This window comes from Mandrillus leucophaeus, unplaced genomic scaffold (assembly GCF_000951045.1).
Source record: "Mandrillus leucophaeus isolate KB7577 unplaced genomic scaffold, Mleu.le_1.0 Scaffold75, whole genome shotgun sequence".
NCBI lineage: Eukaryota > Metazoa > Chordata > Mammalia > Primates > Cercopithecidae > Mandrillus > Mandrillus leucophaeus.
In genome coordinates, this window is record NW_012108141.1 from 595,396 (window position 1) to 613,780 (window position 18,385).

Here is an 18,385-nt window from a genome sequence, read left to right on the forward strand (position 1 = left end):
CACAAAATGCAGTTTAGTAACAAAATATAGTCTCAGTGATTTGTAAGTGAGTAGCACCACCAAAGATATTACAGAAACCTGAATTAAGTTAAAATATTCCACATCGGTTACATTAACACCTGTAGTATTTAAGCCTAATACTGGAAATCCAGCAGATGTATTGGATAAATCCCAAATCTACATCTACAAAAGTATTTACTCCTTATAGATGAGGACTGGGTTTTCTATTGCTGAATCCTCATTGGCTTCCGAGGACCTGGCACAGAGTAGATGATAAACAAGTGTGTACTGAATGAATGCATACATATGCCCATATGTTTTAAGATGATTATGTTCACTTGCTTGGCTGACAGTTAAAACACTCCAGCTGACTAATGTGCATCCATGACTTCTTGATTGGGGCGCTATATGCTGAGCCTTCTGTTCTAAGCATCATTGTTTATTGTGCTTTCTTATTAGGAAATTAAAACAGCAAAACAGTATTAACAATAATTAGCCTTGGAAATAAGAGTAAGCCCACGCACAATATAGTGCTTACTAACAGCCCATGATCAAGACAGGACTCATCAAAAATAACTACCCCATTAGGTTGAAAGTATAATTGTCAAAAGAAACACTATCTCTTCATCAGCCAGGCATTACTGAGCCAATGGATTACAGGGGTAACATTCACGTTTAGAGGCTATTCCAATGTTTAACTGCCTCAAATCTCCTGACCAAACCTTCACTCCCTTCAGCTCAGCACATGACCTTAACATTTACTGCACTAAAAAAAGCAGGCCATTGAGAACTTCACCTCCTCACTGTGTCCTAAAAATGCCCTGAGTCTGATTCTTTTCTTTCCCCTTCCTACTATGTCTCAGAAGAAAGTGGGCTCTCCTCACCTTTCGGCACTCCAGATCTCATTTTTCTGCAACCTCCTACCAAGAAACAAAAGCTCTCACGCAGTTCCACGGCTGTAACTAATTCCAGCTCTTCCTCTGGCTCTATTGGCTTGTTTCCCAACACCACCTATGATTGTTCCATCTTTAAAGTTTCTTCCGTGGCCCCTTTTCCTTATCCAGTTCTCTCCTCTCTTTCTCAAACTTTTCAGAAGAGAAGCTAATGCAACAAGACCCTTCCCAGTCACTCCTCAATTCACTATATCTGGGTCTTGTACCCAACATTTTACCAGAACCACAATGATAGCTATTGCCAAGGATTTCCAGATCAGTGGTCCGGTGGAGTGGTTGTTACGCATTTATCTTTCTGGACACCACCCTTCACATCCACCACCATTCCCTCTCTTCCTCCTAGCAGTACAACATTCAAAAAAGATGCATCACACAATCTCCCTTCATTATTTTACTTGGAGCTCCTGGACAAAGTGACTCGACCTTGTATATTGAACACATTTCTGGTTTTGTACTTTTCAAATTACATTCTAATGAATATGCTTATACTTCTGTCATCCTTTTCAGATTATGAGCTTCTTGCAAGCAGAGAAAAATGTCAGAATCATCTGCCTCACAGGTATCTGGCACAGTGCTTGTCACATAAAGATGGCCCACAAAACTTTAATGACGAAAGAGGGAAAGGAAAGAAGTCTGACAGATATCTAACTATATCCAAGGAAGGCATGAAAATTCATTGATTTATAATATTTGCATATAAAATGCAAAGAAACAAAAGTAATATCCTATATCAGAGATGGCTCTGTGTTTTAGACATCATAGAATTTCTGGCTACCTTAAAGATTATCCTTCCTTAAAGAGAAGAAAGAAAGGAACAGAAAGTTAAAGTTATTCTTTTCGAATCTACACAATTAAAGAATGAAAAAAAAAAAAAGCCTAAAATGTACACCCCCAAATCTAATGCTCTTTTTATTATCCTACATATTTACTTCCTCAAACATTAATTTCTCAATTATTTAATTACAAAAAAATGGTTGAATGCTTATTAAGTATGAGGAATGTTCCAGGTGTTCAAGGAACAAAACAATTGTAGTCCCTGTTCATATGGCATAGACAGACAATAAATCAACATAAATAATAAAATGTCAAGTAACTACTAAGAAGAAAAATAAAACAATATAAAAATACGGCTAATGACTGAGAAAGAGTGCATTTTTTAGAATTGCTAGTAACAAAAGATTTATCTGAGGATATGAGATTTGAACAGAAAACTAAATCTTGTTTTGAGTGATTTAAGGAGCACACCGTGAAAGATGTAACAAGGGGAAGTAAGAATGAAGGCCTTGAGATGTGAATGATCTTGGTGTGATCACAGAGTCATGAAGGATAGAATGAGAACATAATGTAAGTGATTCTGGAAAGTGTCAGATCATGGAAAGTGTTAGAGACCACTGTAGAGATTTAGATATTACATGAATATTACAGGTATTGGAGTAGAAATAAACTCTTTTAAGATCAACCTACATGTTAGCGGATTGGATTGTAAAGGGGCAAGAGAAGGAGTACAGAGGCCTGCTAGGAGGCTATTGCAAGAGTCCATCTTAGAGATCAAGGAATGGGCCAGGATGGAGAGCTGAGTGCTGGAAAGTAGCCAGATGTGTGATGCATTTTGAAGGCTGAGATAATTGACTCTTCTCAGCCTACTTGAATGGAGGGTGTAGGAAAGGAGAGGATAAAGAAGAATTGTTAGGAATTTACCAGAGAAGCCAAATGAAGTGGGTGCCATATGCTGAGATGAGGAAGCCCAAAGGAATAACAGGTTTAGTAGGAATGGAAGGAAATCAGGAATTCTGCTGAGACATGTACAGGTTGAGATGTTTTTTGGGCTTTTATGTATAGATCATCGTGCCTCTTATTTCTATTGCTGCTGAGGGTAGTTCAGTTCTGTGGGTGTTTTTAAAACTTCACTCCATGTTATTGGCCAATTGACCAGATAGATAAAAAACTCAGAAGAGACAAAGCTTATTTTCCAGAAACACTCTCTCAACCTGCCAGGTAAACAATGCATATTCAAAGCTGAGCACCAAATCAATGTTTATGAATTAGCTAAACCTCAGATTATGTCAATGTAACTCTACGATAAAAAACACATCTTAATAATTGCCTCTGCTTTCCCTTGAACTGTATTCATAGGGATATTTCCCTGCCCCTAAATGAAGATTCAGGCAAGTTCATAACTTTTCTGGTTACTCTTAGATAGTATTTCAGACAAATTTTAGTCATACAAACCACCTCTATTTAAAAAATAAAATGTTCAAATCCATGCAATGATCAAAATTCTGAACTCAGCTTGAAATTTCTTAGCTCAGATCTGCTTCTGGCTACTTTTTTGCTCAGCACCAAGGACAAAGCAGAGGAAAGAGGAGGAGCTGTAAGGAAATGAAGAGGTCCTCACATGACTGGAGGCTATAGACTCTCTAGGTCTGGCAGGAAGCTAAGCTCTCTCTTGCATAAGGAGAGTTTGCATGTGTTCTTCAGAAAATTTCCTCCACTTCCGTTGACCAAGGCAAATGCTTCTCTAGGTGGGCTGGGCACTCTCAACTCCTTATTTAGCTCTCGAGTATCCAGCAGCTAACCTCTTTCTCCCTCTGAACTTCCTGGTGGGTGGGAGGGAGTCAAACTCTGTCCAGAGTCTCTTAGCTTTCTAGGCATCAGTTGGGCACCAGTCCTCTATGGAGGAATCCACTGCAGAGTTCTCTGAGTAGCCTCCTGGAATCAATTACTAGATCAGGGTTTACATGAGTGGGGCTAGGGAAAGAGGATGGGAACTCACAGTTGGTCCATATGTTCTAGAAAGAATTATCTTTGCCAATATCCTAGCTATATCCCTCACCAACATCCCCTCTCATCTCTAACTCTTTTTATTACCCTGTTCTAACCAAAGTGGCCAAAGGCTTTGGGCTAGTTTCTCTTTGGGATCATTTTCTTTGTAAATCTATATATAAAGCAGAGGAAGTCAATTTCACATCCAAATGGATATTTGATACCTATTCGTATTGATGCTTCCAAGTCCCTGCATATGTGTAACCTGCTGTAGGAGAAGCAACGCCACAGAAGTAAGAGAGAGATCTCCTGTCTGACTCTTCAGAGACTGAGTCCCAATCAGAACCATTTCCTTCTTGCATAGCTTCCATCTTGCTTCACCTTCCTTGATTTGCTCAGTAATTAACAATTTTCAAAAACTGATTTACAGTCATCAAAAAAACTAACCACAAATATATCCGCCAGAGAAAGCATACGGTTTAAAACGGTTGTTTATAAAACAGTATCACTTCCACGTATCTCCCTATTCTTGTCTCAAGTTTCTGTACCTGTTCCCTTCTGCCCATGTAATAGCTGAAATCATTGCACCCTCTTGTGGTAAAGTCTAAGACCTGCAGAACTGTAGACCATGATTGTCCAGCTTTGGACCATTTCCCATCTACATTTTACTTCCTAGAGGCTGTACGGGTCCCACTTATTCATCATGGGCTTAAACGTGAGTGATATGAGTATTCTAAAAGAGTTTATTTAAATCTCTACACTTCAAGTAATTTTCACCAAAAGATTTTGTCTGAAATTAATATGAACGTAACATTTCAATTCCAAAGCCATTACATACATTTGCAATTTATCTCTTGCTGATGACATTGTCCCTATTTCTTGCCTCTACTGTCCCTTAAGCTTTATTCACGGGGATAGTCTTCCCCACCCCTAGATGAAGATTCAGGCAAATCCGTAAGAAATAATGATGATGACACTATAAGACATTAAAAAGTAAGTTATCCTCTATTTTCATTAAATGATTTGTCTATTTTTTAATTAAGCTTTTTATTTTGACATAATTATAAATTAACATGTAGTTATAAGAAATAATACAGAGATCCTCTGTACCCTTTACCCAGTTGCTACCAACTGTAATATCTTGAAAAAGTATAGTATAATATCAAAACCAAGTTATTGAGATTGATGTGGTAAAGAAACATAAATTTTCCATCACCACAAGGGCCCCTCATTTTTTCCCTTATATTTTTTTCACCCCCACCACTCTCCTATCCTCAACCACTGTTTAATCTTGGGCATTAACTAGCCTTTTCTACATTTCTATAATTTTGTCTTTTCAAGAATGTTATTATATAACTGAAACCATACAGTGTGTAACCCTTGGGGATTGCCTTTTCTTCACTCAGCATGATTCTCTGGAAAATCATCCAGGTTGTTGTGCACATCAGTTTGTTCCTTTTTATTGCTGTATAGTATTCCATGGTATGAATGTACCATTTTTTGTTTAATCGTTTGCCCAATAAAGAGCATCTGGTTTGTTTCCAGTTTTGACCTATTAAAAATAAAGCTGCTATAAGCATCGCTATGCAGGTTTTTGGTGAATACAAGTTCTCATTTTTCTAGGATAAATGCTTAGGGGCACAATCGCTGGGTTGTATAGTACATGTTTACCTTTTTGAGAACTGTTTTCCAGGGTGGTTTTAGCATTTTACCTTCCCACCAGCAACGTGTGAGTGAACTAATTCCTACGCATCCATGCCATCATTTGGTGCTGTCACTATATTTTATTTTAGGCCTTCTGATGGTGGCTAGAAACGTTTCATTGTGGGTTAAATTTACAATTTGTTGATGGGTAATGGTATGGAACATCTTTTAAAAAGTATTTGATTCTATTTTTTAAATTTTGTGGGTACATGGTAAGCAAGTATATTTATGAGGTACATGAAATCTTTTGATGCAGGCATGCAATGTGTTAATAGATGTATGAGGTATATACCATGTCAAACGTTTATTCTTTCTTTGTGTTACCAAAAATCCAATTATGCTCTTTTAGTTATTTTAAAATGTACTATTAAATTATGTCTTACTATAATCACCCTGTTGTGCTAGCAAATCATGGGCCTTATTTATTCTTTCTTACTATTGTTTTGTACCCATTAACCATCCCCATTTCTCCCCTATGCTTCCCCCTGTTCTCCAACAAGTGTCTACCCTTTCCAACCTCTGGTAATCATCCTTCTACTTTCTATCTCTATGAGTTCAACTGTCATAATTTTTAGCACCCACAGAGAAGTGAGAACATGCAATGTTTATTTTTCTGTGCCTCACTTATTTCATTGAACATAATGGCCTCCATTTCTATCCGTGTTGTTGCAAATGACAGGATCTCATTCTTTTTTATGGCTGAATAGTATTTTATCCACTCATGTGTTGATGTACACCTAGGTTGTGGCCAAATCTTGGCTATTGTGAACAAAGCTGCAACAAACATGGGAATACAACTACTTCTTCAACATACTGATTTCCTTTCTTTTGGGTATAAACCAAGGAATCAGATTTCTGGTTCATATGGTAGCTCTATTTTTAATTTTTTGAGAAACATCCAAACTGTTCTCCATAGTGGTTGTACTAATTTACGTTCCCACCCACAGTGCTCAAGGGCTTCCTTTTCTCCACATCCTCGCCAGCACTTGTTATTGCCTGGCATTTGGATAAAAGCCATTTTAACTTGGGTGAGATGATATCTTATTGTAGTTTTGATTTGCATTTCTCTGATGATCAATTATGTTAAACACCCCTTCATATATAAGTTTGCCATTATTATGTCTTCTTCAGAGAAATGTTTATTCAGATAATTTGACCATTTTTAATTGGATTATTAGTTTTTTTCTGTAGAGTTGTTTGAGTTCCTTATATATTCTGGTTATTAATCCCTTGTCAGATGGATAGTTTGCAAATATTTTATTTCATTCTGTGGGTTGTCTCTTCACTTTGTTGATTCTTTTCTTTGCTGTGCAGAACTTTTTAACTGGTTGTGATTCCATTTGTCTATTTTTGCTTTGAATACCTGTGCTAGTGGGGCATTACTCAAAAAATCTTTGCCAAATCCAATGTCCTGGGGAGTTTCTCAGATGTTTTCTTATAGTAGTTTCATAGTTTGAGGTCCTATATTTAGCCTTTGATCCATTTTGATTTGATTTTTGTATATGGTAAAAGATGAGGGACTAGTTTCACTCTTCTGCATATGGATATCCAGTTTTCCCAGCACCATTTATTGAACAGACTGTCTTTTCCCCAATATATGTTCCTGGCATCTTTGTCAAAAATGAGTTCACTATAGATATGGATTTGTTTCTGGGTTCTCTATTCTGTTCCATCAGTCTATGTTTCTGTTTCTATGCCAGTACCATATGGTTTCGGATACTAAACGTTTGTAGTACATTTGAAGTCAAGTAATGAGATTTCTCCAGTTTTATTGTTTTTGCTTAGAATAGTCTTGGCTATTTTGGGTCTTTTGTGGTTCCATATAAATTTTAGAATGGTTTTTTCCTATTTCTGTGAAGAATGTCATTCATATTTTGTTAGGGATTGCATTAAATCTGTATATTCCTTTGGATAATATGGACTTTTTAACGCTATTGATTCCTCCAGTCCATGAACATGGAACATATTTTCTTTTTTTTTTTTTCTGTGTCCCCTTCAATTTGGTGCATCAGCGTTTTATAGTTTTCACTGTAGAGGTCTAGCATTTCTTGGGTTAATTCCTAGGTGCTTTATTTTATCTGTAGCTATTATAAATGGGATTGCTTCTTCATTTCTTTTTCAGTTCTAATTGATTTCTGTTGAAATGGTCATATGGTTTTTGTACTTTACGTTGATATGATGTATCACATTGATTGATTTGCAAGTGATTTGCACTGATAATATGTTGAACCATCCTTGCATCCCAGTGATAAATCCCAGTTGGTCCTGATGAATTTTTTTTAATGTGTAGTTGGATTCAGCTTGCCAATATTACTTTGAGGATTTTTGCATCAATGTTCATCAGGGATATTGGCATGGAGTTTTCTTTCTTTGATGTTTCTTTGTTGAGTTTTGGTAACAGGGTAATATTGGCTCCATAGAGTGAGTTTGGAAGAATTCTCTCCTCCTCTATTTTCCAGAACAGTTTTGGTAGGATTGGTATTAATTCTTCTTTAAATGTTGGGAAAAATTCAGCAGTGAAGGCATCAGGTCTTGGGCTTTTCTTTGCTGGGAGACGTTTTATTACAGCTTCAATCTCATTACTTGTTATTGATCTGTTCAGGTTTTGAATTTCTTCATGGTTCAATCTTGCAAGGTTATATGTTTCTGAAAATTTACTGATTTCCTCTAAGTTTTACAACTTATTGGCATATGGTTTCTCATAGTAGCCACTAATGACCCTTTGAATTTCTGTGGTATTGGTTGTAATATCTCCTTTTTCACCTCTGATTTTATGTATTTGGGTCTTCTGTCTTTTTTTCTTAGTTTGGCTAAAGGTTTGTCAATTTTGTTTATCTTTTCAAAAAAACCAACCTTTTGTTTTGGTAAGATTTGGTATTTTTCTTCATTTTTATTTCATGTATTTCTGCTCTGATCATTGTTATTTATTTTATTCTACTAAGTTTGGGCTTATTTTGCTCTTGCTTTTCTAGTTCTTTAAGATGCATTGTTATGTTGTTTATTTGAAGTTTTTCTACTTTTTTAATGCAGGCAGTTATTGCTATAGACTTTCCTGTTAGTACTGCTTTCACTGTATCCCACAGATTTTGTAATGCTTTGTTTCCATTAACGTTTGTTTCAATAAATTTTTCAATCTCCTTCTTAATTCCTTCATTGATCCACTGGTCATTCAAGAGCCTATTGTTTAATTTTGATACGTTTTTTATAGTTTCCAAAGTTTCTCTTGTTATTAATTTCTAGATTTATTTTATTCTTGTCAGAGAAGATACTTAATATGATTTTAATTTTCTGAATGTTTTAAGACTTGCTTCCCCATGTGTTGGGGAAAAGAAAGTGTATTTTGCAGCTGTTGAATGAAATGTTCTGTAAATATCTGTTAAGTCCATTTGGTCTACAGTGCAGACTAAGCGTGATATTTCTTTGTTGGTTTTCTGTCTGGATGATCTGTCCAATGCTGAAAGTGAGGTTTTGGGGTCTCCAGCTATTATTGTATGGAGGTTGATCTCTCTCTTTAGCTCTAATAATATTTGCTTTATATATCTGGGTGCTCCAGTGTTGGGTGCATATATATTTACAATTGTTATATTCTCTTTCTGAATTGATTCCTTTATCATTATATAATGACCTTCTTTGTTTCTTTATAGTTTTTGCTTTTTTGTTTTGAAACCTATTTTGTCTGATATAAGTATAGCTACTTTTGCTCTTTTTGGTTTCCATTTGCATGGAATATCTTTTTCCTTCCCTTTCTTTTTAATCTGTGTCTGCCTTTACAGTTGAAGTGTCTTTCTTGTAAGCAATCAATAGTTGGGCCTTTCTTTATTAAATCTATTCAGCTACTCTATGTCTTTCTTTGGAAACTTTAGTCAATTTATATTCCATGTCATTATTAACAAGAAAAGACTTACTCCTGCCATCTTGTTATTTGTTTTCTGGTTGTTTTGTTTCTTTTCTTTCTTCCTGAATTTCTTTTAGTGAAGGTGATTTTGGAATCTCTGGTAGTATGTTCCAATTTTTTGCTTTTTACATTTTGTGTATCCGTTGCATGATTTTTAATTTGTGGCTACCATTAGGCTTGCAAATAATATTTTATAACCTAGTATTTTAAACTAATGACAATACTGATTGTATAAACAAACTAATAAGCAAAGAGACAACTAAAAAGCTCTAAAATTTAGCTTCATTCCCTAGCTTTTTAACTTTTTGTTGTTTCTACTTATATCTTGTTATATTATGTCTGTCTGTGTCTTGAAAAGTTGTAGTTATTATTTCTGATCAGTTCAATTTAGTCTTTCTACTAAAGATAAGAATTGTTTATACATCACAATCATAATGTTGTAATATTAGTAATGTTTAGTAATTAGTAATATAACTTAGTGTTTTTCTGTGTGTTTAATATTACCAGTGAGTTTTGTACCTTCAGATGAGTTCTTATTGCTCATTAATACCCTTTCTTTCAGACTGAAGAACACTCATTAGCATTTCTCATAGGACAGGTCTGGTGTTAATAAAATCCATCAGCTTTTATTTGTCTGGGAAAGTCTTTATTTCTCCTTCAAATTTGAAGGATATTTACATTGGATACACTATTCTAGTGCAAACATTTTTGCCTCAACACTTTAAATATGGCATGTAACTCTCTCCTGGCCTATAAGATTTCAGTGGCGAAGTCTGCTGCCAGACATATTAGAGCTCCCTTGTGTGTTAATTTTTTAATGTTCTCTTGTTGCTTTTAGAATCATTTCTTTATCTTGACCTTTGCGAGTTTTATTATTAAATGCCTTGAGGTAGTCTTATTTGGATTAAATCTGCTCGATGTTCTATAACCCTCTTGTACTTGAATATTGATATCTTTCTCTAGGTTTGAGAAGTTCTCTGTCATTATCTCTTTGAATAAACTTTCTACTCCGATCTCTTGTTTAAGATCCTCTTTCAAGGCCAGTACACTACAATTTGCCCTTTTGAGGCTATTTTCTAGATCATGTAGGCATCTTTCATTATTTTCTATTCTATTCTTTTTTGTTTTGTCTCCTCTGAGTCTGAATTTTCAAGTAGCCTGTCTTCAAACTGACTAATTCTTTCTTCTGCTTATCGATTCTGCTATTAAAAGATTCTGATCCATTATTTAGTATGTCAATTGCATTTTTCAGCTCCAGTATTTCTGCTTGATTCTTTTAAATTATTTCTATCTCTTTGCTAAATTTATATGATAGAATGCTGAATTCCTTCTCTGTGTTATATTTAATTTCATTGAGCTTCCTCAAATAACTATTTTGAATTCTCTGTCTGAAAGGTCACATATCTCTGCCTCTCCAGGATTAGTATCTAGTGAGCATCTTAATTCATTTGGTGAGGTCGTGTTTTCCTGGATGGTCTTGATGCCTGTGGCCGTCCATTAATGTCTGGATGTTCATAGAGTCAAGTATTTATTGTAGTCTTCACAGTCTGAGCTTGTTTGTACTAATTTTTCCTGCGAAGGCTTTCCAAGTATTTGAAGGGACTTAAGTGTTATAACCTACGTCTTTGGTCACTGCAGATATATATGCATTAGGGTGCACCCCAAGCCCAGTAATGCAGTGGCTCTTGCAGACTTTTAGTCAAACTGCTTTTGCAGTTTTGGATATGATCCTGAAGGATTCCCTGGATTACCAGGCATAGACACTTTTCCTCTTTCCTTACTTTCCCCCAAACAAGTGCTCGCTCTCTCTCTCTCTCTCTCTCTCTGCTTAGCTGCCTGGAGCTGAAGGAAGAGGCTTAACACAAGCTGCCCTGTGGCCACCGCCACTGGAACTGTACGGTGTCAGTCTCGAAGGCAGCACATCACTGAGTCTCACCCAAGGCCTGCAGTGACAACTGCCTAGCACTGCCTATATTCACCCAAACCCCAAGGGTTCTACAATCAGCAGGTAGTGAATCTAATCAGGTTTGTGCCCTTCTCTTCAGGGCAGTGAGTTGCCTCTGGCTCCAAGTGAGGTCTAGAGAAGCCTTCTGGGAGCCAAGGTGTGGAGTCAGGAATCTACTTGGTGCACTATTTTACTGTGGCTGACCTGGCAACCAAGCCACTAGGCCAGGCCCTTTCCACTCTTCCCTCCCCTTTCCTCAAGCAGGACTCTCTCACTGCAGCCACCACAACTGGGAATGTGCTGGGTCACACCTGAAGTCATCACAGTTCTGAGTCTTATCGAAGGCCCCTGGCAAGTACTGCCTGACTACCACTGCTGATTATTCAGGGCTGAAGGGCTCGTGAGTCAGCAGACTATGAATCCTACCAGGACTGGGTCCTCTCTGTCAAGGCAGCAGGTTCCCTTCTGGTCCAGAGTGTGTCCAGAAATGTTTTCTGGGAGGTAGGTCATGGAATTGGAGCCTCAGGACTCTTCCTGGTGCCCTATTATACTGTGGCTGAGCTGGTATTCAAGTTGCAAAACAGAGTCCTTCTATTCTCACCCCTCCTCTCCTCAAGGAGAGGGAGGAAGCCTCTTCTGGAGCTGCAGGCTATATTGCCTGGGGTTGAGGGAGGGGTGACACAAGGACTACATGGCTATTCAGGCTTGTATCTGATGCTCACTCCAAGTTCACTGGTTCTGAGCCTAGCACAGCACCAGAACTTGCCAAGAATTGCAGTCTTTGTGACCTAGACTGACTTTCTAGTTTATTAAGAACTCCAGAGCACTTTAGTCCATGATGGTGAGACTTGCCATAACTCAAGTTCTGACAACTGGGATGGACAATTTGCCTCTGGCTAGGACTGGTCTAAATGTGCCCCTATGGTTACCAATTGAATTCTGACATGTGCTGTTTTCCACTGTGACAGGGCAACACTGAGTTCCAATGCAAAGTCCCAATATCACTGCGCCTTCCCTCCAGCAAGCACCATATTCTCTCTCTGTGTCTTGCAACTGCTGCCAGGAGGTGGGGGAAAGGTGCTGTAGGTGATTGAAGACTGTCTTTCTTGCCCTCTTCAGTGCCTCCTTCTTTAATATGATGTTAAAACCAGGTACTATGATGCCTTACCTGATTTCTGGTTCTTATGAAGGTGCTTTTTTGTGTGGATAGTTGTTCAATTTGGTGTTCCTGTGAAGGGGATGATCACTGGAGTGTTTTATTCAGCCCTCTAGCTCTACCTCACTTGAACATGTGATTATTTGTCATCCATATATACCCTTCAGTAAAATGTCTCTTTATGTCTTTGGTTAATTTTCAAATTCAATTGTTTGTTGTTTTTCTTTAACTGTTGAGTTTTGAAAGTTGCTTGGATACTAATCCTTTGTCAGATATATGGTGTGCAAGTATGTTCCACTACTCTGTAGTTTGTCTTTCATCCTCTTAACAGGGTCTTTAACAAAACAAAGTTTTACAGTTTGATGAAATCCACTATGTCAGGTTCTCCTTTGACAGACTATGCTTTTGGTATTAAGTCTAACAACTCTTTGCCTGGGCCTAGATCTGAAAAAGTTTTTTTCTTGTTTTTTTCTAAAAGTTTTATTTTTTTGTGTTACGTTTATGCCTGTGATACATTTTTAGTTATTTTTTGTATAAGGTGTGAGACAGGTTGAGATTCACTTTTCTTTTTTTTTCTCTATAAATGTGGAATAGCTCCAGCACCATTTGTTGAAAGGGCTATTCTTTCTCCATTGAATTGCTTTTGCATCTTTGTCAAAAATATGTTGAACAACGACACACCAGCAGAATAAAAAGGAAACCCATGAAATAGTCAAAAGCATTTGCAAATCACATATCTGATAAGGGGTTAATATGCAGAATATATAAAGGGCTCCTAAAATTCAGCAACAAAAAGCAAACAACTCAAATTTTAAAAATGGGCAAGGATTTGTAAGACATTTCTCCAAAGAAGATATAAAAATAGCCAGGGAATGCATAAAAAGCTCAGCATCAATAATCATTAGGAAAATGCAAAGCAATGCTATAATGATATACTACTTTACACCTATTAGAATGGTTAGATGTTTTTTAAAAGAAAAGAAAACAAAAATGAGTGTTGGAGAGGATGTGGAAGAATTGGAACCCTCGTGTACTGTTGGTGATAAGGTAAAATAGCTGCTTTGGAAAGCAGTATGGCAGCTCCTCAAAAAATTAAAAATAGAATTGCCACATGATTTATTATATTCCAATTCTGGGCATACATCTGAAAGACCTTAAAGCAAGAACTCAAGAACTCAAACAGTTAATAATGCATATTCAAAACAACATTATTTGCAATAGTCAAAAGGTGGGAAAAAATATCCATTAATACATAAATGGATAAACTTAACCTGGTATTTACAGTAGAATATTATTCAGCCTTAAAAATGAATAAAATTCTGACACATGCTATGACATGGATGAACCTTGAGAACATTATGCAAAGTAAAATATTCCAGTCACAAAAGGACAAATACTGTATGATTCTACTTATATGAGGTACCCAGAGTAGTCAAATTTATAGAGACATAAAATAGAATTGTGGTTGCCAGGGGCTGGGGGTAGGGTAAAGCATGGCGTTATTGTTAAATGGGTACAGAGTTTCAGTTTTGCAGAATAAGAGGTCTGTGGCTGGATGGTGGCAATGGTTACACATTACGCCACTGAAATGTGCACTTAAAAATGAGTAAGAGATAAATTTTGTGTTACGTATGTTTTACTCTAATAAAAAGAAGGAAAAAGTTGGATATATTGTGTGGGATTTTTCTGTTTTCTATTTTGCTCTGTTGATCTTTTTGTGTTTTCCTTGCCAATACTCCACAGTTTTGATACTGTAGCTTTGTAATACATATTTAAATAAAGTAGAATGACTTCTTTTATTCCTCCTCTTCTACATAAATTTTAGAGTAATTGTATACACATACACACACATATATGTAAATCTAAATCTTGTGAGATTCCGATGGAAGTTGCACTAAACCTGTACATCAGTTTTGGGAGAATTGACACCTTTACTGACTGAGTCTTCCAATCCATGAATCTGTTGTTTCTCCATTGATTTACATCTTCTCTGACTTATTTTATTAGCATTTTGTAATTTCCAGTATACAAGTTCTGTGAACATCTTTACCAAATTTACACAGAACTATTGCATCCTTTTGAGTGATTATTAAATTGTAGTATATTTTTAATTTTGTGTCCATATTAATGGAACAACTAGACAGAAAACCATTAAGAATATAAAAATTCAACAATGCCATCAAACAACAGGATCTAATAGACATGTGTAGAACATTCACCCGACAACAGTGGAATACATATTTTTTTCAATTCCCATGTAACATATGCCAAAATAGACTCTTCTTTTATAATTTACTCTCTGTTTAGAGTCCCTTCTTTAGCCACCCTTTTCAGGTAGATTTACTGGCAAAACATCCTTAGTTTTCATTACTTAAGAATGTTCTGATCTCTTCTTCATTCCTATGAAAGATATTTTCAATAGATATGGAATTCTGGGTTGATTTTCAGTATTTGAATGTTTTTGTGCCACTTCTTTCTGGTCTCCAGGATTTCTGATGAACAAACTGCTTGTTGTTCAAATTGTTTCTCTCCTATGGGTATGGTGCCATTTCTCTCACTGCTTTCAAGACAAAAACTGCTTTGTCTTTAGTTTTCAGAAATCTGACTATGACGTTTCTTAATGTGGACTTCTTTGGGTTTATCCAGTTTGGGGTTTACTCAGCTTCTTAAATCTGTAGACTTGTCTTTTTCCAGCTTGGGGAATTTTTAGCATTATTTCTTCAAATACTTTTTCAGGCTTATCTTTTTTCTCCTCTCCTCTCAGGAATCTGAATTCACGAATGTTGGATCTTGTTTCATACTCTCCCAGGTCCCAAGTAGGAGGCTTTGGCTCTGATTTTTTTTTTTTTTTTTGAGATAGAGTCTCACTCTGTCTCCCAGGCTGGAGTTCAGTGGCGCAATCTCGGCTCACTGCAACCTCCACCTCCAGGGTTCAAGCAATTCTCCCTGCCTTAGCCTCCCAAGTAGCTGGGATCATAGGCAAACGACACCATGCCCAGCTAATATTTGTATTTTTTTAGCAGAGACGGGATTTTGCTATGCTGGCCAGGCTGGTCTTGAACTCCTGATCTCAGGTTATCTACCCGCCTCTACCTCCCAAAGTGTTGGGATTACAGGCATGAGTCACCACACCTGGCTGGTTCTGATATTTTTGTTGTTGTTTTGTTTTGGGTTTTTTGTTTTCATCTATTTTCTCACTGCTCAGATTGGGTAATTCTATCATTCTATCTTCTGGTTCACTAATTCTTCCTTCTGCCCCATCCATTCTGGTACTGAGCTTATGCATTGAGGTTTTTATTTTATTTTAGTTACATGTCTTATAGTTCTAAAATTTCTATTTGGTTTTTCTTTATGTCTCCTGTTTCTTTGCTGGTGGTTTTAGTTTCTTTACTATCTAGTTTTTGCTTACTTCATACATGTTCTTAATGTTTCTTGGAGAATGTTTATGACTGCTGCTTTACAGTACTTGTCAGATAATTCTAACATGCCTGTCATTTTAGTATTGATTGTATTTTTTTACTTTGTTTGAGATTTTCCTGGTTCTTGACATTATGAATGCTTAATACTTGGCCATTTGGGGTATTATATTGTAAGAATCTGGATGTTATTTAAACCTTCTATTTTATCTGGATTTCTTTGATACTATCCAGCAGAGTAAGAGGGACACAGCTTTGTACCTGTCAGGGGAGGAGCCAGATGTTCAGGTTCCCCACTTGGCCTCTATTGGCAGCCAAGGGTCTTCATTACTACTGAGTGGGGGTGAGAATTCCAGGCCCCCTACTAGGCCAATGGCTCCATGGCTGGGAGAAGTAGATCTTCCTTATTGCTTTTGCCTCACATGGTCCCTATTAATACCACAGTGGGATAGTGACCCCATTACTACTGGGCAATCATGAAAATCGTCACTCCCACTAGGTCTTCTCTGGCAATGCCTTATCATGGAGAGTACCTCATCCCTGCTAAGTAAGTGTGGAAGTGCAATGAATTCAAACAGACGGTGAATTCTATGAAATTCTATGAATTCAAACAGATGGTGAATTCACAGAATCAACCAACCCAGATCAAAATACTCAAAAACAGCACAAAAATTGAAAAATAAAACAGTAAAAATAATGCAAATAAAAACAATACAGTATAACAACTATTTATACAACATTTACATTGTATTTGGCACTGTAAGTAATGTAGAGGGCTGGGCGTGGTGCCTCACACCTGTAATCCCAACATTTTTTGGAGGCCAAGGCAGACAGATCACCTGAGGTCAAGAGTTTGAGACCAGCCTGGTCAACATGATAAAACCTTGTCTCTACTAAAAGTACAAAATTAACCAGGCATGGTGGCGCATGCCTGTAATCCCAGCTACTCAGGAGACTGAGGCTGAGAATCACTTAGACCCAGGAGGCAGAGGTTGCAGTGAGCTGAGATCGCACCACAGCACTCCAGCCTGGACAATAAAGCAAGGTTCGGTCTCAAAAAAAAAAAAAAACAGTAACGTAGAGATGATTTGAAACATATCAGAGGATGTGCATAGGTTATATGCATATGTCCTGCCATTTTATATAAATGTCTTTAGACTGTGAATTTTGGTATTTGCAAAGGGTCCTAGAACCAATTCTCTGTGGATATCAAGACATAACTGTACAAGATCCACGTACAACCACAAGTATGTGGTTTCCACTGATATTGCAGGGGTGGGACCTCATCACCACTTGGCAGGGAAAGAAGTCCTGATTTCCCTCTTGGCCTTCTCTGACACCAGCGTGAAGACTGGTGAGGTTATAAGTCCAGGTTCTCTTGCTGGCATCGGCAGGGTTGGGCTGAAGTAGAGTGGCTACTACCTAAAAGTATCATATCTTCTTGCTAGGCGGCCCCTTTTCTGCTCCTTTGGTTAGGAAGAGCAGGTGCTTGATGGTTTTTTGTTTGTGTCTGTGTTCTGTCTGCACCCACTGGTTCTTCTCAGTTACCAGCTTCTTCAGCTCCGAGTCTGGGATACATGAAGCAAAAATAGAAGCCAGGCAATTCACCACCATGTAATTCCTTAGGTCCCAAAATCTATAGCCAGTGTGTTGCTTTTTGTCCATGTTTCATCTTCTTGTGTTTGTTTTATCTATAACGTACTTTTTAAGATGTACTTATGCGGAGAAATAGGAAAAAGTATGCCAATTTTCTCTTTCCAGAAACAAAATTTCCAAATGCCATGACTTTGATTCTCTGAACAGAGACCCTAAATAAAGCAAAGTCATTTTAAATTGTTGAGGGTTTTCACCAACATCTTTCTTCCCAGTTGTCTGTATTTCCATTTGTTATTAGTTTTTGTTTCTAGCCTTCTAAGGTAAATTCAGTTCACATCACTGCTTTAAAAACAAAAGCAATAAAAGCTTCTGTAACTAATTAGCAAATAATTTCCTGAACTTAATTTTTAGTTAAGGAAAAATAGAGAAGAAAGTATATCTTAGTTTTATGTTTAAATTTTTACTGCCTACGTAGACAGCTTTCAATTGGTCAGGCCAGGGGCTAAAAGACTAGGTTTCAAAGTCAAGCCATCTGCATCTAAACCTAACTTCGCCACATACTAGTTATGTGGTCTTAGGAAAGTAACATAACCTCTCCAACCTCCATTTCTTCCTTTTAAAAATGGAGAAAATATTAGTTCCCACATCTTAAAGCTATTGGGAGAATTAAGTGCCACATCCCAATCACAGACATTTCTCTCCCTTCAAAACTACCACTATTCTGAATTTGATAGTAATCCCTTCTTTATTTTTTAAAAGACTGATATCAACAAACGTGTATACGTAGGCACTATAATTTAAATGTAACCATTTCAGTTTCTTTTTTGAATAAATGGTTTATTTTGAAATAGTTTTAGATTTAAGGAAAAGTTGCAAAGATAATAGAGTTCCCATATATCTCACACTCACTTTCTCCTATTGTTAACATCATACATTATTATTGTACATTTGTTGCAA